Here is a 21,525-nt window from a genome sequence, read left to right on the forward strand (position 1 = left end):
AACACAGCAGTAAATAAATCTTTCCGTTCACTTCCCCCTTGAGATGACTTCCTTCCTTGTTTCCTGTAGCTGGAAATGTGCTGTTCAGGAGGTGGGGCAGGATGTCTACCTGGTGTAAATCCTCTTCACCTGATAATATTTTTAATTAAAACTAACCTTTTACTAATATACCTGAATTGATACGTTCTTGACTTCATTCCACCTACCTCTGTTGTAGTCTTCTGAAGACAGTTTGGTAAAGCTGCAACGTATCTTATTATCTAACACAATAAATGTGCAACCTTCCTAATACAATGAGTCTCTCTGTAAGCCTCATGTAAGACCAAATGTAACACCACAGATACTGGATATTAAAATGGAAAACTTTATTTAAGTAACATTCTAACAACCTCTGCTTTTGCTGAAAGGGACATTTTCTAGAAGACAGAGCACAACAAATGCCTGTCCCTGATCTGTTTTCCTATGCTGAGTTTTGGACCTGGAGCAACCTCTCTACTCATGCAGGTTAAACACTCTAACTCTTTCTCCTGTTTAAATTCTTCCTAAAGAATCAGGGGAAGGTTGCTAACATGCACTAATGCATACTCACTTGTCTTGCTATTTTACCTTATAGTCCTTCCATTTAACTCACATTAACAAATTCAGAAGAAATAAAATGAATGTAGGAGAACAGATAAGCCCCAATTCAAGGACTCTATGTATGTGGTGTTTCTCGTCCAACCATAGATTGTACAATAGCATGTATGATACTGCAGTCCACTGTTTTTCAATTCTGTAATTTCACAGTGGCCAAAGCATTGAAAAAGACACCAGCCTAACACTAGCTGCTTTGTTCTTTGCACTAGTATTTTTCTTTCATCCCTTCTTTTAAAGTCTCTTTTCTCATTTCCAGATCTTTGCCCCTCTTTCCAGCATTATAATGCCAAATATAATACCAAACTTCAGTTCTAGTTCCAGTCACTGTGGAACTTGTAGAGTTTTTCTTTCTTCTTCTATCATATTTTGGTTTACTCTTTATAGCATTACCTCTCTTCCTTTTGCTGGTACATTATTTTCCCTGGACCCAAACTTTTCTTTCTCTTGGTAGACATTCCATTATCTTTCTCTTTGGTCTGCCTTCCACTCTTCCTTCAGTTTTTCCTTCTTTCTCTTCAGGCACATTTTCTTTGTCTTATTAGTATCCCAGAATATTTCCTTTTTGACTTTAACAGTGTAAGATTTATTCATTGTCTAGCTTTTCAACAGGCTGACTTCTCCCATCTCTCCCTTTTTGACTACTAAGTACTTCAAAGCCACAAATATCCATCCAGGAACTGATGTAACTTTGGTTGATCACATACTGTTGACCAGAAATAGATGAGATTAAAGCATAAATGGAGAAGAGAGATGGACAGAAACATACTGGTTGTGAATACAGGATTGACAGAGAATAAAATCGGTTTACCAGTTTTGAGGGTCTTGGGAACTCTTTGGTTCTGTCTGCAGCTTAAAGGGGCAACCTGAGGAGCTATGAAGAGAGGGATATGGAAAAGACAGGTAAGATGATCTAGGGAAATATTAATTGTATGTTACATTTCTGTATAACTTTCAGATCATTAACATTTTGAGTCCATTGAAGCAGCTTGAGAGTGCCATTTATATTTATTGTTAGAAACTTCTCCAGGTTATGTTATATGGAGCACTATTGGCTCTGCTAGGGTTATTTCTATCATGGGAGCAAAGTTAATTCCTCCCAGAACAAAGTTATTATCATAATCTCTTAGCATATGTCCATCATAACCATGTTTTTCTTTGGAAATAATTTTGGGAGACCGTTTAACTCAGCCCTTTTTCTCTACTACGGTAATGAGGCTTGGGGATTTTGATTACTATTACCCCCTTTTTAACTTTTAAACTGTTGTTTTAGAAATGGAGGGTTGGGGTTTTCATTCTTCAAAATCAGCTTTCCGAGTGCAAAATAAAGGTCTGGCACTCCAGGGTGTATGTTAGCTACAGGATAATGTTTGTGGCAGAGAAGTATACACGGCAAAGAAATGGCTTTTGTGGGTGATTAAATGCTGAAGTGAAGCTGAGGTGTTTGATAACCACAGAAGCTATTTATTGTGTGTATACTCCAGTGCCATGAACATTATTCCTATTATGGAACAAGACAAAGGAAGATTCAACAAACCATAACGAGAGAAGGATGAAGGGGTTCTTTCATTGTTGCTTTTTTTTGCTTGATGGAAGTTTGAAAGTTCTGTTTCGTTTTCTGCCTTACCTAACATTTCCTTTGGGGGTAAGATTAAGGCCAAAAAAGGGTAGTTAGAAGTGGCTAAATTCTGAATATATTCTGAGAGTTATCATATAATCAGATAGCAGTGCTCATTGTTTTCCTGAGATGCAGAGAAAGACCATGGTAATAGTGATCAAAAAAGTATTTCTTTAGATTATGAAAAATAAGCTTAGGAAAAGAATAAAATATTATCATGTTCAAAAAAACAAAAAATGAGATATATTAAGAAGACAATGGTAATATACATCTTCTCCATGTTCTATTAATCCTCACAGGAACAGTATGGGTTCAGGAAACATTGCAAGAACAAGCTCACAAATACTACTTAAATTCTCAGCATCAATCCTATTTTGCTAGTTCTCTGCTTGTTTTGTCTTATTCCTGTGGAGTGTTTTCAGTTTTTAGCCCTCAACGCTAGTCAGTGAGCTGTATCAAGACCCATGTATGTTCTCAAAGGGAACTTAAAAATACAATGACATACGAATAAAAAAGATCCTGCATACAGAAAAATACACTCGTTTCTCACTGTTGTTACTTAATTGGTGTCATTTCATCTTTGAATCACTTGAGTTGTTAAAAAGAGCAGAAATGAAATGATGTGACTAAAATGACCAACAATGCAGTAAAACTCTGGGCAGAGGAAATCAGTCACAACCAACCCCACTTCTGGTCTTTGTAAATGATGCTCATTAAACAATTATGAGCAGAGAATATATTTGTGAAGTGCGAACTTTGTTTGGAAATTACTTGTCTGTAGATAAACAAAGCTTGTTTTGTCAAATCATGAGAAATAATTTAGCCATCTGTAGTCACAACATCCTTGTGAGTAGTAGCTATTTTTACACCACTTCACAAGTGGAGAACTGAGAGGGATGGAAAAATTTCTTGCATCAATGGCAAAATATGAAAAAGCAAATGTTAATTGTATAATGATTTTGTTGATATGTTTGCTCATCTCCTGACAGGAAATAATACCAATTCCATGGGAATTTTTATTACTTTAAGGAATTAAAAATTAATGCATTTTAATGTTAACATTTGCTGTCTACTCATTGAATTTCTTTCGACCAGTCTATCTCTAAAAGTTTTTCAAAGTCATTAAAATATCATAGGAGCATATTGTTGAGTACTTACAGCTTTGAAAGGTGCCAGACTGTCATCACAAGCTCACCTAGCAGTGAGTGAGATTAAGGGGACTTGCACCTGCCAGCCATGAATCAGTAGCCACACATGGCCCTGTTGCCCCCTCTGAGGTCCCTCCCCACCTCCACTGTGCAGGACAAAAGACAAGGCAGGCTCCAGAGTCCTCCATCCTCTCCTGCTGGAACACAAGAAATATTTCCTTGCTATCAATTTGAGAGTTGTTGTCAGATGATTTTCTTATGTTTTAGACATCATCATATGTGGGTTAACAGATCAGTGCCCTCTCCTGTGATACTCCAGCACACTACTGAGAACATCTTCTCATTTGGATGATTGGTTACTCTTAAGTACCCTTGAAATGCACACCAGTTTTGTTCAAAAAGAATGTCTTTTCTCATTGTTGTATGTGCCCATGTTTTACACTATGTAGAGCATCTAGAGATTTTACATAGTCATTTTAAAATTATAGCTGTTGTTGAGCTGCATATGAAAAACAAAAATGAACTGATGAAAGTTTATTTTAACTCTTTATACAGCCACACAAAACAATGGTAGGGACTTGATGATTCTTGCTGTTGTTCTTCAGGTACAAATTTCCATATGAATTATAGGATAATATTTCTTCTCCTAAGTGAAATGTGAATACTGCTTTCTTTCTGGGATTCAGTGCTAATGTGCATATTTAAATGACAAAGTTCTACTTATTCTAAATTATCTTGAATGAATAAAGTATACGAAAAAGCACTGTTACATTCAGATGTATCATTTAGAAGTGGGTTTCCACTCTCTTATGATGTGACCTAATTTCAAAAAAATTGAGACTGGGAGTTGTGCTCTCCTTGTTTTACACAGTAGATGTTAATGCTATTATCTTCTTAATTTGAAAGCTTCACTGATTTCCACTCTATTTCTTCCTTTGAGTGCCGTCACTGTATAAAAAATGCTACCAAAGGTCATTTGAAGTTACATCCAAAGTGCTGGCCTGACCTTACAAATAATAACCTATTTTTTAAAAATCATATGAATGTGGACATCTGTAACATGTCTTTTGAGTAAGACTGTGTAGAACAATAGAATTAGAGAACGGGGATTGTTGTCAGAAAAAAAATAATCATAAAAGCACTAATGATGGCCATATTGCCTCCTATTGCACACAGTTTCTTCAAACAAGCTGAGGGGCCAAAATAGAACTGTCCCATATTTTTTATGATATTTTCCTCTAGTAATTTCAAGATTGAATCCTTTTGGAATTATACTTGACAAGGGAAGTAAAGGAAAACAAGAAGAACTTTTTCAAGTACATCAGTAGCAAAAAGAAGTTTAGGAAGAATGTGAGCCCACTGCTGAACAAGGAGGGTGCCCTGGTGACAGAGGATGCAAAGATGGCAGAACTACTGAATGCCCTCTTTGCCTCAGTCACAGAATCATAGAATCATAGAATCATTATAGTTGGAAAAGACCTTTAAGATAAATGAGTCCAACCACTAACCTCACACTCTCAGATCCATCACTAAACTAAATCTTGTCCCTCAGTACCTCATTTATGTGTCTTTTAAATATCTGTAGGGATTCTGACTTTACCACCTCCCTGGGAAGCCCATATTCATCTTGGTGAACAAGTTCTTCCTAATGTCCAATCTAAACCTCTCCTATTGCAACTTGAGCCCATTTCTTCTTGTTCTATCTATTCACTAGTGGAGAAAAGAGATTGACTACCCTTCAGGTAGTTGGAGAGTGTGATTGTGTCTCCTGTCAGCCTCCTCCTCTCCAGACTAAAAATTACCAGCTTCTCATCAGGCTGGTTCTCTAGACCCTTCACCAGCTTCTTTGCCTGTCTCTAGGCATTCTCCAGCACCTCAATGTCTTTCTTGTAGTGAGGAGCCCAGAACTGGCCACTATTTGAGGTGTGACCTCACTAGCACCAAGTAAAAGGGGGCAATCACTTCATTGGTCCTGCTGGTCACATTGTTTCTGATAAAAACCAGAATGCCATTGGCTTTCTTGGCCACCTGGGCACACTGCTGTCTCATGTACAGCCAGCTGTCAACAAACACTCCCAGCTCCTTTTCTGCCAGACAGCTTTCCAGACACTCTGCATGAGGTTGTTGTGGTCCAAGTGCAGGATCTGGCACTTGGTCTTGTTGAACTTGTTACAATTGGCTTCGGATTGTCTATCCAGCCTGTCCAGGTTTCTCTGAAGAGCCTTCCTGCCCTCAAGCATGTCTATGCACCCACCAAGCTTGGTGTCATCAGCAGACTTACTGAAGGTGCACTTGATCCACTCATCCAGATAATTGATAAAGATATTAAATATCTTTACAACCAAGGCCAGCCCTCGGGAAGCCCCGTCCATGGAGAACGGTGAAATAGTCTGGAGAATGGAAGATCTTCCTTTGGTGGAGGAGGATTGGGTTAGGAGTCTACTAGGAAAGCTAGACACCCATAAACCCATGGGTCCTGATGGGGTGAACCCACAAGTGCTGAGGGAGCTGCCTGACATGATTGCTAAACTACTCTCCATCATTTTTAAATGATTGTACAGCATAGGTGAAGTACCTAGTCATGGGAGGAAGGCCAATGTAACTCCTGTCTTCCAAAAGGCAGGAAGGACCCAGGAAACTACAGGTCAGCCAGCCTCACCTCCATCCCTGGAAAGGTGATGGAACAACTTATCCTGGATGCCATTTGTAAACACACAACAGAAAAGATGGTTACCAGGGGGAGTCAACATGGATTCATCAAAAGGAAAACTTGCTTGACCAACCTGATAGCCTTCTATGGTGATATGATTGGCTGCTAGATGAGGGGAGAGTAGTGGATGTCATCTACCTTGAATTCAGTAAGGCTTTTGACACTGTGTCTCATAACATCCTCATAGTCAAGCTTGGGAAGTGTGGCTTGGATGAGTGAACAGTGAGGTGGATCAAGAACAGGCTGAATGACAGAACCCAGAGAGTGATGATCAATGGCACAGAATCAACCTGGAGGACAGTAGCCTGTGGGGTTCTATAGGGGCTGGTTCAGAGGCCAGTGTTATTCAACTTCTGGCTGACTCACCAGAAGGCTGTGCTGCCATTCAGCGAGTTCTCGACTGGCTTGAGACCTGGGCAGAGAGGAACCTCATGAGGTTCAACAACGACAAGGGCGTAGTCCTGCACCTCGGGACAAACAACCCCATGCACCAGTACAGGCTGGGGACTGACCTGCTGGAGAGCAGATCCGCAGAGAGAAACCTGGGAGTCCTGATTGATAATAAACTAACCATGAGCCAGCAATGTGCCCTCGTGGCCAAGAAGGCCAATGGCATCCTGGGATGCATCAAGAAGAGTGTGGCCAGCAGGTCAAGAGAGGTTCTTCTCCCCCTCTACTCTGCCCTGGTGAGGCCTCATCTAGAGTCTTGTGTCCAGTTCTGGGCTCCACAGCTCAAGAGATACATGGAACCTCCAGAGATAGTCCAGTGGAGGGCCACCAAAATGATCAGGGAACAAAAGCATCTTTCTTATGTGGAAAGGCTGAGGGGTCTAGGGGTGAAGAAGACTGAAGGATGATCTCATTAACACAAGTATTTAAAAGATGGATGTCAAGAGGATGGAGAGGCACTTTTTTCTGTTGTCTCAAGTGATAGGACAAAGGATAATGGACGTAAGGTGGGACATAAAAGGTTCCACTTAAGCATAAGAAAAAGCTCTCACTGTAAGAGTTAGGGAGCCCTGGCACAGGCTGCCCAGGGAGCGTGTGGAATCTCCTTCTCTAGAGGTTTTTTTCAAAACCCACCTAGACATGTCCTGAGTGACCTGATCTAGGTGGATCTACTTCTGCAGGGGTGTTGGACTAGATGATCTCTAGAGATCCCCTCCAACCCCTAACATTCTGTGATTCTATGATCAAACTCACTTAGTTTACTTTTTTTTACTTGCCACAAGTTTTAGAGATTTAACTGTATTCGTCTTGTCTAAATTATCACCAGTCAAAGATTTTGGAACTTGACTTTTGTTACTGGTTAACAATATCATCAATGGTACATACTGTAGGGTGCAACACAGCTTGTCTCACAGTTGCATCACTCACATTTACAAGTCATATTAAAACAGTTTTATCATTAGTCATTCATCATGAAATGAAAAGAGTTATGAGAACTTACAAGTGCTTTCTACTGTTGGCTGTTCCGACCAGTATGTAATTTTAAAAGTATACATGGTCTGCATGGTGTTACTTCAATCCTCAGCAGTTTTAATGTCATAAAACTCCTAAAATTCAACTCGCTAAATCCTTCTGGGAATGCAAGGCATTGCAAAATGTACTGTTTCTTTTTTATATTTTACTTCAACAGCTAAAAATTCATCTTCCCATCTTATAAATTATGAAGTCATACCTCTCTGGTCTGTGGTCTTGCCAAGCATCAGAGGCATCTAGTATCAAATTTGTTCAGCATAAAAATAATGAATCTGTAAGAAAAAAATGAGATGTGAACTGAATTGGTATTGATGATTCAGCAGGTGACATTTTCTCCTCTAAGTGGTACAGGTTTGCTGGATCAGAATGCTAATAAAGGGACAAAGCTTTCAGTTAAAAAATTCTTATATACATCATTAAAAATAAATTCCCTACACTTGTGTTGGTAGAAACTCTCCCAAGCCACTACGTAGAAGCAAGCACCAAAACTGTATGAGCCAAGAATAAAATGTGATATATTGTAAAGCATATACAAATAGAGGCTGCAAATTATAATTTGGAGAACTGATAAAAGCTCCTTTAGCAACATGATCTTGAAGACACTGGTAAATGGATGAACTTATGGACCATATCAACTGGATGCAGAAGAATTTATACTGTGCATGATAATATTTTGAGAGAGAATTACAAAGGGCTATGCAATGTATTAAGAGTTTACTAATATTGGAAAGAAGAAAACCATGTCTACTAAAAGTTATCTGAAATTATTTTTGCCAAGTAAATAGAACTGATAATGACGTAAGAACTGAAAGTAAAACCTCTGTTGCTAATCATAATACCTTAATACATGAATATATATTTTATAGTATAACTTGATAGTTTCCCAATTTTCTGCTAAATTTAAAATAGGAGTGCAAGCTGACAATTCAGTGGGAGGAGATCATCTCGTGTTTTAATGAGCCTGAGTTATGTGGTAAATAATGGCAAAGATGTCAGCCTGTTGTCTCTGAGCTGAAGCCTATGTAACTCTACAGCAAAACATATCTTCTCATTTCCCTTTATCACCATATTACTCTATGTCCACTACAACTTTTTGCTCTTTGCTTTGTTATGCCAAATTATTTTTGACGTAGCAAAGATCAAACTTACTTCTCTAATAAAGATCAAGATTACTTTACATCTGTAATCAATAATTTTTCCTGTATTTGTTCTTAGTTTTAGGATACGTATAAGCAATCTAACGTGGAAAACACTTTCCAAGAATATAGCTATCATTTAAAAACCTCCAACTAAACAAAATAAATTAATAGGTACCTAAGTGATGCAGAGTTGACTTCAAATGATCGTAAGCTTTTGAAAATACTGCAGCGATAAAGCCTTCTAATTATGAACAGAATTATTTTTATTAATATTTTCTCTTTTCTTGGGAAAACTTACAATAACATTCTTTTGAAAATGGTCTTGAGATAAACTTTCCTAACAACAACTGGGGAATATTTTTACTGAATGGAAAACAGCACAAACCATCTCTCAGCTGTGAGAGATGTCACAGTCCGGAATCCAGACATTTTGGCAACCATACAGTATGCAAACAAATATAAACTTTGTAAACACATGATTAGTCAGGACTCTTCTACAGGATACCATGTTTAGAATGGTCATAAGGTCCTCAAACAAAGAATTAATTCATTTGTGTATAAAATCCCCTTAGTGACAGATTATGAAATTGTCACAGATAAATCCTCCAAAAAAGATTCATGTGGTAATGAAATACTATCCATAGTATTAGAAATATGTACCAAACCCTTTCTTAATGAATAGTCTAATATATCATTTTCAAATTGCACTGTATCCATTATAAATGTCTACTTCTTCAGACAACAGAAGTCTCTCTGACTCAATACTGTAAATGAGGAAAAGGTAAGAAAAGTGCTAGTAGTATTGCCTCTGCATTAGCACCCTACCTTTGTAAAATTAAAAGCCAGAAATGTATACAGAAAATATTTTTTTAAACACAAAAAAATAGAGTTTTAGAGATTAAGTCCAGCATTTTGAAGAAAGCTTAGAAAATAATAACTTCATTTTAAATTAAATATTACATTGTCTATTAAATTTATTTTGGTTTAAAGTAAGATTGTATTTAAAATTTGAATTGAATTTAATATCAATATAATATGTATATGATTTAAACAATATCCACATAAACCCTGCAAGTGTAGGTTAAATTAAAAAAAAAAAAAAATTACACCTGAAACTAACTTAAAAACTGGCTGAAGTAAGAAAAAAGGACTTCAGGTTGACCCGAAGTGAATTTTCAATTATCTTCATTATGGTCAATTGAGAAAGAAATCACTTATTTGCACTGTTCTGTAGGGAAGGTAAAAAAAAAAAAAAGCAAAAAAGAAAGAGAAGAGATTAAGACTGTTTTGTTAGCAGAAGAGTTAATTTCATTCTGAAGGAGAGATTAAATAACACTTAACTAAGTTCCTGTATTGTTTAAAACGAACCAGTTAAATGGACTGTTTATGTTACATATGTAATTTTTCTGAAGGTGCCATTTTTCCTCTCATGACAGTGCAAAACAACAGACGTTCAGGCAAGACATACTCAAGTATTCATCTAAGAGAATAAAATCTTGAGCCCTTTGTGATGAGATATCATATATTAGTGATGCAACTATTAAAAAATAATTATGAAAATAAAAGAAACACCGTGTTACTTAATGGCATGTGTTGGTGTGTGGAATTATGGAACAGAACAGCTCTCTCTAAGTCTTGTCACTTGCTTAGTTCAGAAGCCCAGTATGCCAAGCATTTACTGCAATTACATGAAGAATTGTTACATCCTTGGCAAGTATCATGTAGAGCTCAGTAAACACGTTACCTACTTCAATGACAAAATACATTTGATGTCACTTAATTCATATTCAGATATCTTGGAAGAGAATGATAGTGGCACTGTCCTGGAAAGAGTGTCCTCAGTCACTTGGCCACAGATGATCTGATTGAATAATTCCTTTTGTTTAAGCCTTTACTGGACTTATTGCATTAAGCAGATATAGCATAAAGGATTGTTATGTTTATCATACATTGTCAGGGTCAATTCCCTTCACATAAATGTCTGTAATATACTCAAGGGGAAAAAAACCAAATGAATGTGGTTGAAGTTTAAGGTAAAACCAAATTTATATAAAGTTCATTGTTCCCAGAGGCAGCAAAGGTAATACATGCTCAAGAGAAAAGCAGGAGAATCACAGAATAACAGAATCTTAAGAGTTGGAAGGGACCTAGGGTAGGTCACACGGGAGCTTGTCCAGGTGGGTTTTGAATGTCTCCAGAGAAGGACACTCCACAACTCATCTTGCCAGCCTGTTCCAGTGCTCCATCACCCTCATAGTGAAGAAATTTTTCCTTCTGTTTCTTTGGAAACTCTTATGTTCCAGCTTGCATCCATTGTCCCTTGTCCTATCATTGGAAATCATTGAGAAGAGCCTGGCTTCATCCTCCTGACACCTGCCCTTTATGTATTTGTAAACATTAATGAGGTCACCCCTCAGTCTCCTCTAAGCTGAAGTATGGAAAACCAATTCCGTTGCTTTTCTTTAATCAAGCCCTTAAGACAATGACTTAAATATTATAGGCTAGATTCGTTTGGAGAGTGAAGTCAATGACAGAGGCAGATTTGTTGTTAATGTTCTACACATTTTTTTAAAAGAAGATTTAAATCTTTGAGCAGAAATGAGGAAGCAATTTCTAAGGCCTTTCCAGTCAGTGATCTTCTCAAAAAACCTTTTATCTTGGCTTTCCCTCATGGCCATGCTTCAAGTGACTTCCATATTTCTATAGGCATTCTTCCCTCTTCTCTGCCTGTGTGCTCCCAGCAGCAGCAGCTCTCTCAGTGGGCCTTGATAGCTACACTGGGCCACAGGGCTGTGGTCTTGCACGCAACCTCCCTTTACATCACTGACTTCCTTCTGCTATTGCTTGTGATCTGTGGATTTGACTGTTGTCTATTTATTCATAAGAAGGACTCAGGAGACCAACTGACCCAGCTTAATTAGTTTATTGATTAGTACCATAAAGTCCATAACCAATTAGTGAGAGTAAACTTATTAATGTCCAATTCTGCAGTGGTCTACTGCAGGGATGCAGCCATGCAGCAGAACAAAGCAAATACCCCCATGTGGATCCCACTTATTCTCCATATCACATGAGAAAAAAATGCATTGTGTACATTTTTCTCCCCATTTTCTCTAATATGAGGAGAAGGATACAACTTTCTGATTTTATTCCGTCTTGCTACTATTACAAAAATAATAATTGACCTAGCCACTGGCAGAGGGACTTCAGCACTTTAACTGCTGAAAGAAATGACTGCTGTGGAAGGGAATGTAGCATGAATGCAAAACATTTTGAAAACATAAAACAGAGTAACAAGACTTCGGAGAACAGGCAATAGATTCTGTTCGAAATCTTTGTCAGTGAGATTTAGTTATATCCGTCATAAAAATAGGTTTGCTATAATATGCTTTAGTGGGAAATTAAAGAGGGTATTTTAGAATTAGTAGTTGAAGTTAAAGGAGGAATTATAGAACTCAGCTAGGATGCAGTCATCAGTGTCTGTGCTCTGTTAGCAAGCACATCGTTCTTTCCAAATATACAGGAAAACAAGACGTTACATTGTTAATATACATATTGAGCTGCGTGTTTAGGCTATAAGGCACATTTTCATAAGGGGAATTTGTATTCCTCTAATATGACTGAAATAGCTTGAAGTACCCAGTAACAAATCCCAACAGCAGTAAGAGAAACTCATCTTCACTGAAACAATTGGGACCAACAAAGACCAGCTCTTGTCAAGACATGTAAGGTGCACCATTGAATACAGTCCTTAGTTTATAGTGTTAGAGAAATTTCCTGTTCTACTTCCAGGAGCTAGCTTATTCCCTCTCTTGCTGCAGTTCTGCTCCAAAGACTTTTTTGAGCACTACTTTTAATAAATGTTATACCAGTACACACAATTTAAGGAAATACCATAGTTTATTTCTATTCCAATTTCATCATTTTATTAGGATTTGATTATGAATGCTTTGGTAGTAGTATCGTATTTTACAACATACTTCATTGCTCTTAAGAAGTAAGCAAAGCTACTCTGGCCTTATGTTAGCAAGGACTCTGTCCTTTGCCAAAGATAAGGAAGATGGTGCATTGCTTTGAAATGGCTTCAGTGACTTTCTTTGAGCTGAAAACAGATATATTGAAATTAGTTGTTGACAATAACTTCATTATTTTGTTTCATCATATAAATTTGATTAAAAGTGGAAAGACAGTGTGACAGCTCATTACAGTAGTATTTCTTGCATGAGTTCATTGATGCCTTACTCTCTTGTTGTGAATCAAAGTCTCAGTCCAAGACTCTAATTCACAATGATACTGCAGTGCAGTTCATTTCTGAATGTATGTAGTAATGCTGTGCTAATGCGTCGTTCTTTCTCATGATGGACTGGCTCTGCTCTGGAGTAGGAAATAAAAACAGGAGCATAAGTAGCCTATATTATTTCTAGCTTAGATTATTCAGTGACATACAGGGGACATGAAAAAGCTTGTACGTTTTGCCGTTTTTTTCCAGGAAACGGGTTTGCATCTTGTGAAAAACTCACGAGAGAGAAGGATGAAATAGTAAGCTTTGATAAAGGAATAAATAGCAGAAACACTTGTGGAGATCAAATGTTTGACCCTTTGCAAACAGAAGAAAACAATTTGTCAGTGCAACTGACGCTCCTTTTCAGTCTGTGGAATTGCTTGTTGGAATGGAAATTTATTATAAAAGTGGTAGAACTACTTTTCCCCCTTCTTTTCTGAGGTCTTCCTAGAAATTTGCAGGTGATGAGAGAGACTTTCATTCTAATAAAAGAATAGGCCAGCTTACTGATTGGAGAAAATTACATGAAGTTTTTTAATCAAAGTCTCTGTGGTCTGCTGTCTGATTTTCTGGGCCAGATGTCAAATGTTTTTCACTGATGTCGATGTTGAAGTAATCACTAAGCCAATTCCAAGAATGAGTAAGTGAGACTGTAATAACATTTCATTTCGGTATTACATAAGCTTTTTTTTCCCAGCTATGAACAAAGTAACAAGACCCTTCTGATTCAATATAATTACACAAACTATTACTTTGAAATTTGTGAGACAGTTTTATGTGTGGTCAATTGCTCTCTCTATATATATGGGAGGATTCAGTACAAAATGCAAAAACACATTTACAAAGTTTTATATTTTTAAACATTTACATTTAATTTAAAACATAATTACATTTTTAGTATTTAATCTATTTTATGAAGTTTATCTTTGCTACTACAGTATTAACCAGTAATTTGAAAAGGCAAGAATTTTCTAGAAAAAAGACTGATTTGCAGCTTGAAAAAGAAAGCACTAGCTTGCACTATAAATGATGTACCTCAGTCAGTGAATCTCAGCTGATGATCATGGGAGTGTGCATCAGATAAAATATTTCACAATTTTTATGTAGAATATAATAAACATTTCTTATAGTCACATAGGGAATTGATCCAGTAGAACTAACTGAACTCTAACAAACATGTTTGCTATTGCCATCTGAAGAAGAAAGTGGTGATATAATGGAACAAATAGGTATTCGTTTCACAAGTGAATACCAAACCAGGCAAATCTGTTATAAAACTAAATGCAGCACACAGAGTAATCTTACCCTAGGGATAAATTACACAAGAATATTAGTGAAAATGTACTCAGGTGGCAGACTCACACTCTTAGTAGCCAGAAACTGGTAGGATATTAATATGGCCTCTTTCACCACGATTCAGATCTTTGGTAAAAAGACATTTTGATTAAATAACGTCTGCTTTATCCACTGCATTTTGGATGACCAACTATCCAATCTTTTGTTTATTCATCAGTGAAGCCCTGGCCTATATTTTAGACATAATTACATATTCCTTCATGAGCTTTGCTGTTGTGCTTGATACTACAGTTTCATAATATGCGATGATACCCCAATGTCTTCACACTGTTCAGAAGTATTAATTATGCTCATTTTGTAGATAAGGAATGGAGGCATGGAAAGATTGAGACAAACATGTTACTAGTTCTCATCTCAGAGAACACTTTGTTCAAAGCTCATCTTGCCCTGATGCTACATGCAGTTGTGCTGTTGTTTATAGCTTCTGTAATTTCTACACATACTATCTGTGTATAATACAGAAAGACCGATTTCAAAGGGGGTAGCACTAGTTCTTTTAAGAGAATATCAGTAGAACAATTTAATTGAGCTTGGGGGCTCTTGAAGAAACACCATGTTCTTTTCCCCTGTGCTCATTCTCAGAGAGCAGACCCCTTTGTCTGAAATTTCCAAAACTTACTCAGCCTGAGAGATACTCAACCGGAAAACTTTCATTCCAAAACCAGAGGTTAAAGTCTGAAAAATATGCCAGCAAGCAAAACAAAAACCTTTAAATGAGAAGCATCAAACAACATTCACTACAAGTGGTACTATCAGATCTACATCTAACATCAGAGCAGAATATTAACAAGTTAGAGAAACACTTCTGTAGCACAGACCCTATATTAATGTAATATCTTTCTGTTTAGTAATAACCATTCCCAGGGACAGCTCTCTGTCCTCCTGCAATACTGACATAGTCTACCAAATAATTCAGATGACAGGCAACGTAGGATTAAATATACAGTATATAAGTAGATAGGTTGGAAAAGTTAGCATTTAATTTATAGACCATGCTCAGATGTGATGTTCTATTGTAGACCTATGTTATAATACACAAGTTGTCACATAAAACAAGCAGCTTTGTGATTAAGACAGAGGCTGATGAACTCCAGAGTTCAGTGATACCTTTCTGCTTTAGTGGGCAAAGCATTTTCATGTGTTACCTGTTCAACAAGGACCAAAAAAAAAAATCCGTAGTGATCGTTGTAGTCCGCTACCACCTTAATAGTGTAATGATGAATTAAATGTAAAACTTGGAGAAGCTTGACTAGATACAATTATATAAAACAACAGTTCCCCAGGACTGCTTCATGTACACAGTTTGCATGTGCAGAGCCATCTTTGCACACTCAGGTGTTCATAAACAGACATCATGGCTGCCTGCTTACAGCTTGGGTCCTAAATGAAAAATATAATAACTAAGATTACTCTTTCAAATTGAAACAAATTGAAATGGGAAAATGAGCATCACAGCTAAAACTGCTATGGATAGTAAGGATACCTTCCAGGGCGTATGTCTAATTCTACTTATGTGTATAATAAAGGATCTGGTACCTTTATGCTAATAAAAAATGGTACATTGAATTGTCTATCATTCTCAAGGACAAACACTCTTAAGCCAAAATCTCTTGAAAATTCTATCTAGTTTATCTCCTTTAATTATGGGGAAAAATGTCAGAATAAAAAAAGAATTTTTTTTATTTACCAATAACTTTATTGCCCCTTTACTTGTTTGTTAAAAATACATTTTTTTCCTTTAAGCTGTGTTTGAAATGGTTCAATCAATTTTTTTATGAATTTTTGTTTCTCCGTCATTTCTTACTTCAGTTGTTTTCTTACCTATGATAGGTCACTGGAGACTCATATAATTGTTTCTTACTCTCTGGTTGGATGTGTGAAATTGTAGATACAGAGCTTCTGATGTGAAAGCTCTTGGAAAATAAATACCTGCAATTGTTGAATGTGCAACATTAAAATATGTTTTATGAGATGTTCATGGTAATAAAAAGATACTTCAAGAAAGTATATGAGAAGAAAAACCTTGGTACGAAAACATACCCAAATCATTTTTTATTTTGTGTAAGTATTTATGGAAATAGTATTTGCTGTGGTGGGATACAACTTACATGAACAATATTTTGCTTTACTCTTCAGGGAACGAGAGAAATAACACATAACAAAATCCCTCCTTAGATGTATTTTTGTTAAAATATTGCTATTTCAACAGTTCAAAGACAGGAATTAGTCAAAACTTAATTATCATGACAGAATCAAGCATGTCAAAGAATACAGTGGTGAAGGCAGGCGGAACATTTAAAATAGCACAGATAAAAAATCATAGACGTATTCTTCCACTTAACATCTCCAAAATATGGTTTTCAAAGTCCTACATGCACATTTGGAAAAAGGACATTTTTGACCAATAGTTGATAAGATATTATAAATACTGCTATAAATATATCCTTAGAAGGGATCCTTTAGCCAGAACAATACAAGTACTACTGGGAGACCAGCGAAAGGAGCAGGATGACAGGGCAGATAACCCACTGCACATTGCCTTTGACCACTGAGATGCTTCTCCACCTACTCCTCTGCTTTCTTGCCTCTGTTATCTGTAACTGTAATTTAACAGTAGGACACTGACTCTTCTGAGTACAGACAATATCAACATTACCAAACTTCTAGCTTTCTAGATCTTCCTAGCTTTATGTGAACAAAGCAAGTGTGAATTTAATGATTCTTCAGTACTGGAAGACAGAAGAGGAGGAAGCAAATTGAGACTGAAGAGGAGTAGGGATAAATTCTGTTGGAAAAGCATAGGGAAAGATGAACTTGACTGCTACCACGAGGGTTTGGAATAGTCTATGAAGGGAAGAGACCAAATCTAGACTGCCAGCTAGCAAAGCTGGAGTTCTTCAACCATGGAAAATAAAGTCAACATTTTAGCAATTAAGGAATTTTTTTTTCTAATTTTTGCTCTCTGCATAAAGAGCTAATTTATCAAAAACATGTTCATGCAGACATACATACCACACAAGAAGGAAAATTCTGGCTGAACACCACTCTATCAGCAGTGAAGCACCAAGTGACTGTGGCTACCTCCTCAGTTGCAGAAGGCCAGCAGTTCAACTCTGACTAACACAGAGCAGAAAATAAAATTCCCCCTGGTTTGCAAGAAAACTCGTTGAATCACTGGTCCATTGTCTACTCTGGGATGAATGAAGTGCTATCTGGCTCGTCTGTTTGAGGGGGCTTGGATGTAAAACAGGAATGTTTCTAAATATCAAGGCTTTTGTGGAGTGGAAAACTGTGTTCAGCCCAACTCTTGCCAGAGTGTGGGTGGGAGAAAGGAATCTGTTTAAATAAAAACTGTGCTTCTGATAGAACAAGGAGTTTGATCTCAGATATAAAAGTAAGAGAACAGTGGAAAAAATAGATTAAGATAATCAAGGTCTTAGAATAAAGGAAGGGAATGTCTTCTTGTAGTGTTTTATTGAAACTAAGCTTAGGGAATGTCAAAATGGAAGATGCACACTTATAGAGGTATATTCTATTTAGAATATTTAAGTGCAAATTGCAGGCAAAGCAGTAACTAAGAAGAGAGTCAAAGGAAGAATGACATCCTACTTCCAACAGAAACGTATACAACCAATCAACTGAAAAAGGGAAAGTTAACAAGTCCTTGGTAATGAAATAAGGTGGAGAAAACGAGGTATTATTTTTTGGATAGCACTCCTGGGACAAAATTAGGAACAGTGTCTCTCTGTACTTTGGATTGAGCAATGCTTGCCTGCTGAACTGTCCATACATAGACTTGAGCTTTACTGTTTCCTTTTATCTAGACTGATGACATGGCTGATGCATCTTGGGTGTGTTTTCCAAAGTGACTCCTCCCGAGCTCCTGAAATACAGACTTTTCTGTTGCCAGCAGTTGATTTCATCACTTATTGTCTAGGGTGGCTGGACAACACACTCTTCTGTGACTGCCACAAAGCTGTGCTACCATCACTATTCAGGCCCCTCTTCGTGACTTGTTCAACCATGCCTACAACACTGGCACGGCTGTCAGATCTTTGCCGCTGCTTTTGTGAGCTCTTTTTGGGTCTCTATGTTACAGAAGGCTGGATCACCTCACATAGCACACATCCTATCAGAAAAGGACTTTTGCTTACACTAGCTGAAAAACTCATTTTACACAGCCCATTTTAGTTCATCACAGCAGTATTGTGTACTTTGCATTAAGCAAGGGACATGCTATTCTGGTTTCTTTGAAGATGTTGTGGAGAGTGGACTAGCAGTCCAATTTTGATCATGGTCCTACCTTTTCCTCAGTGAGTAATCAAAGCAATTCTACTAATCCCTTCACAGAGATGAGAGCGGCTTAGCTGTGTTCATGACAATGGGTTGCTGGTTTTCAGCGGAGGTTTTATTTATGAAATAGTCTCTGAGGCAAGAGGACACTTTGGGGGTGCAGACTTTAAAATTTGGCACCCTGCTGAATTTGATATCTCTGATTTCATTAACAGATGAATCTTTGGTCATAACCATGAACCACAAAGACTCTGCAGGTGTTTTGCACTCTTGAATTTGTTGTTGCACACTTTCAGGCAAAGACACTTTGATTCGGGACATTGGTTTTCTATGGACTTTTCCAGAAATGATTTAAAAGATGTCTGCTAAATGTAAACATCTTTTAGGAATGTTATAGGGGAAATGTTATACTTTCATAATATATTTTTGATGCTTAGGATAAAGAATAGTTAGACTGCCAACAGAAATGGTGGATTTTAAGTTAAATGCTCAGCTGATAGCCCTGAAAATGTCAACCAGTATATTAAAACCACTAAATATGTTACAGGCATTTGTAAAGCAAAAAGAATCTCTTTGTGGTTTCTACACTGATCAAACTTTAGCTTGAAAACCGGCTTGACCTGTATTTGAGAGCTGAACAGTGAAGCAGAATTAATTTTCTCCCCTTATATTCACTTAATCATGGTCCAGGACACGTTCCAGTATTGATAACAACTGTAAGTAAGCCCCAAAATATGACCTTTACAGTGCAGGATAAATAGTCCTGCAGTCAATTACTCCCAACTTTCGGCTAAGCAAAGCGAATAGTGAAGATGGCTTCTCTTCAAAATTATCACAACAGAGACCACACAGATGGGGAGATAAAAGTTTTCTCAGTAAGCTCCTAACAATGCACACCATTTTGTTCTAAAGCGCCAGGATCCACAGGTAAGCCACCTGTGTTCTCATGACATCACCAAAATAAAGGGCAGAGGCTGATTACTTGATGGGTGCTTTTTTATTATCATCTATCAGGTGTCACCTGCAATTTCGTGTCTCAGGCAGTACGAGAGGATCCATCTGTCATCTACCAGTGAATCTCAGTGAAATTTCTTTTCTTTTGAAATTGAGACTATTAGACTAGTGAAGTAGATGTAAGACACCCCTGATGTTAAAAAATTATTCAGAAATCCTTTAGGAATTTTTTAAAAGGTTTTTGTTGGAAATAAACTGATTTTTAATTTTTAGTACTGTCATATTTACCTTCAGGAGCAACAGGGACTGTATTTCACTGAAGACAATGCAACTAAAAAAGAAATATGTCCAGATCTATTCTGCTCATTATATAAGTTCTCCCAAGGGTCTAAATAATTTTTAATCCTTTTAACATGAATAGCTGCATGTAAAAGTGGCAGATGAAGAAAAAAAAACTCACATGATGTGGTAAATTTTAAATTTCCAGCTTTTCTTCTGGGTTGGAAGACTTCACATTGTCACCAGCTTTCTCATGGATGCAACTGGCTCCTAGCTGCTGTGCCAGGCCTGTCCTGTGAGCCACTGCATCTCTTATAAACCCTTTTAATGTGCCCAGGAATTCAGAACAATATACCTTATCTGTGCAATGCTATGCCTTGCAAATGAGGCAAAAGTTATGATGATCAGCCCTTTCCCCACTTCAGAACATTTCTAGGGCTTAGAAGAGCATGTCCTAGTCAGACAACAGTCTCCTCCTGCCACATTGTCTCCTACTGTGTAGTGGCAGCAGTAATATCAAGACAAGTAAAAGCATTTTATAAGACAAATATTCTATTAGTACTTTCAGTACGATACTTAGTGATTGGATACTACTTGCCATAAATCAAAATAACTGTAACAGATTTAAACCCAAATATTGTTGGGCTGTTATATTTACTGCAGTATACTGCATCAGAGCATTTCCTGGTAATCTTATGACACAAATTATAAACCAGAACAATCAAAAATTGTTGGGAAAATTTATGGTGTTATCCAAGACAACAGAGTGGTAAACTAATGTTGGGTTGTATGGCTGGAATGATATTTGGGGACTACATATTTAGACTATATTTGGACTACTTGGGGACTACAGCTTGATAGGATGGGATGGGATTCATCTCTCCCGTAAAGGCACTGAATTATTTGGGAGTAGACTAGCAAATTTAATAAAGAGATCTTTAAGGGACTTGGGGGGTGGGGGGAGAAGCAAAACAGAACAAGCTGTCCCCTCTAGCTGGGAAACAGGGCAGGACAGGGAATGCAATGATAAGTGCCCTTCATCTGCACACTGGGCTGAGACACGGAAGGCTGACCACCCTGAGAAAGAGTCAAACCAGGGAGGAACCTCCTGCACCCACCCAGGGAAACCTGTGTGTTAGAGTAAGCCCCTGCACTGCCTCTACACCAATGCACACAGCCTGGGGAATCAGCAGGAGGAACGGGAGATGTGGGTGCAGATGGAAGCGCTACGACCTCATTGCTGTCACAGAGACATGGTGGGACAGCTGCCATGACTGGAGCACAGTCATGGAGGGTTATATATTGGTTAGGAAGAAAGGTCAACAAGCCAAGGAGGTAGAGTTGCTCTCTATATGAGAGCAATTAGCGTACATTGAACTCTGCTTGGATGGGGATGAGAGGCAGGTGGGTGAAAATTGGGTGAGTGTTCGGGGTTGAAAATTAAGGGGCAGGGTAAGGTAGGCGATGCTGTTGTAGGAATTTGCTACAGGACATCTGATCAGGAGGAGAATGTGGATGAGGCCTTCTACAAACAGCTGGGAGCTGCCTCACAATCACAGTCCCTGGTCCTCATGGGGGACTTCAACCACCCTGATATTTGCTGGGATAGCCACACAGCCAAGCACACGCAG

The sequence above is a fragment of the Colius striatus genome, chromosome 4 (assembly GCF_028858725.1).
Source record: "Colius striatus isolate bColStr4 chromosome 4, bColStr4.1.hap1, whole genome shotgun sequence".
Lineage (NCBI taxonomy): Eukaryota > Metazoa > Chordata > Aves > Coliiformes > Coliidae > Colius > Colius striatus.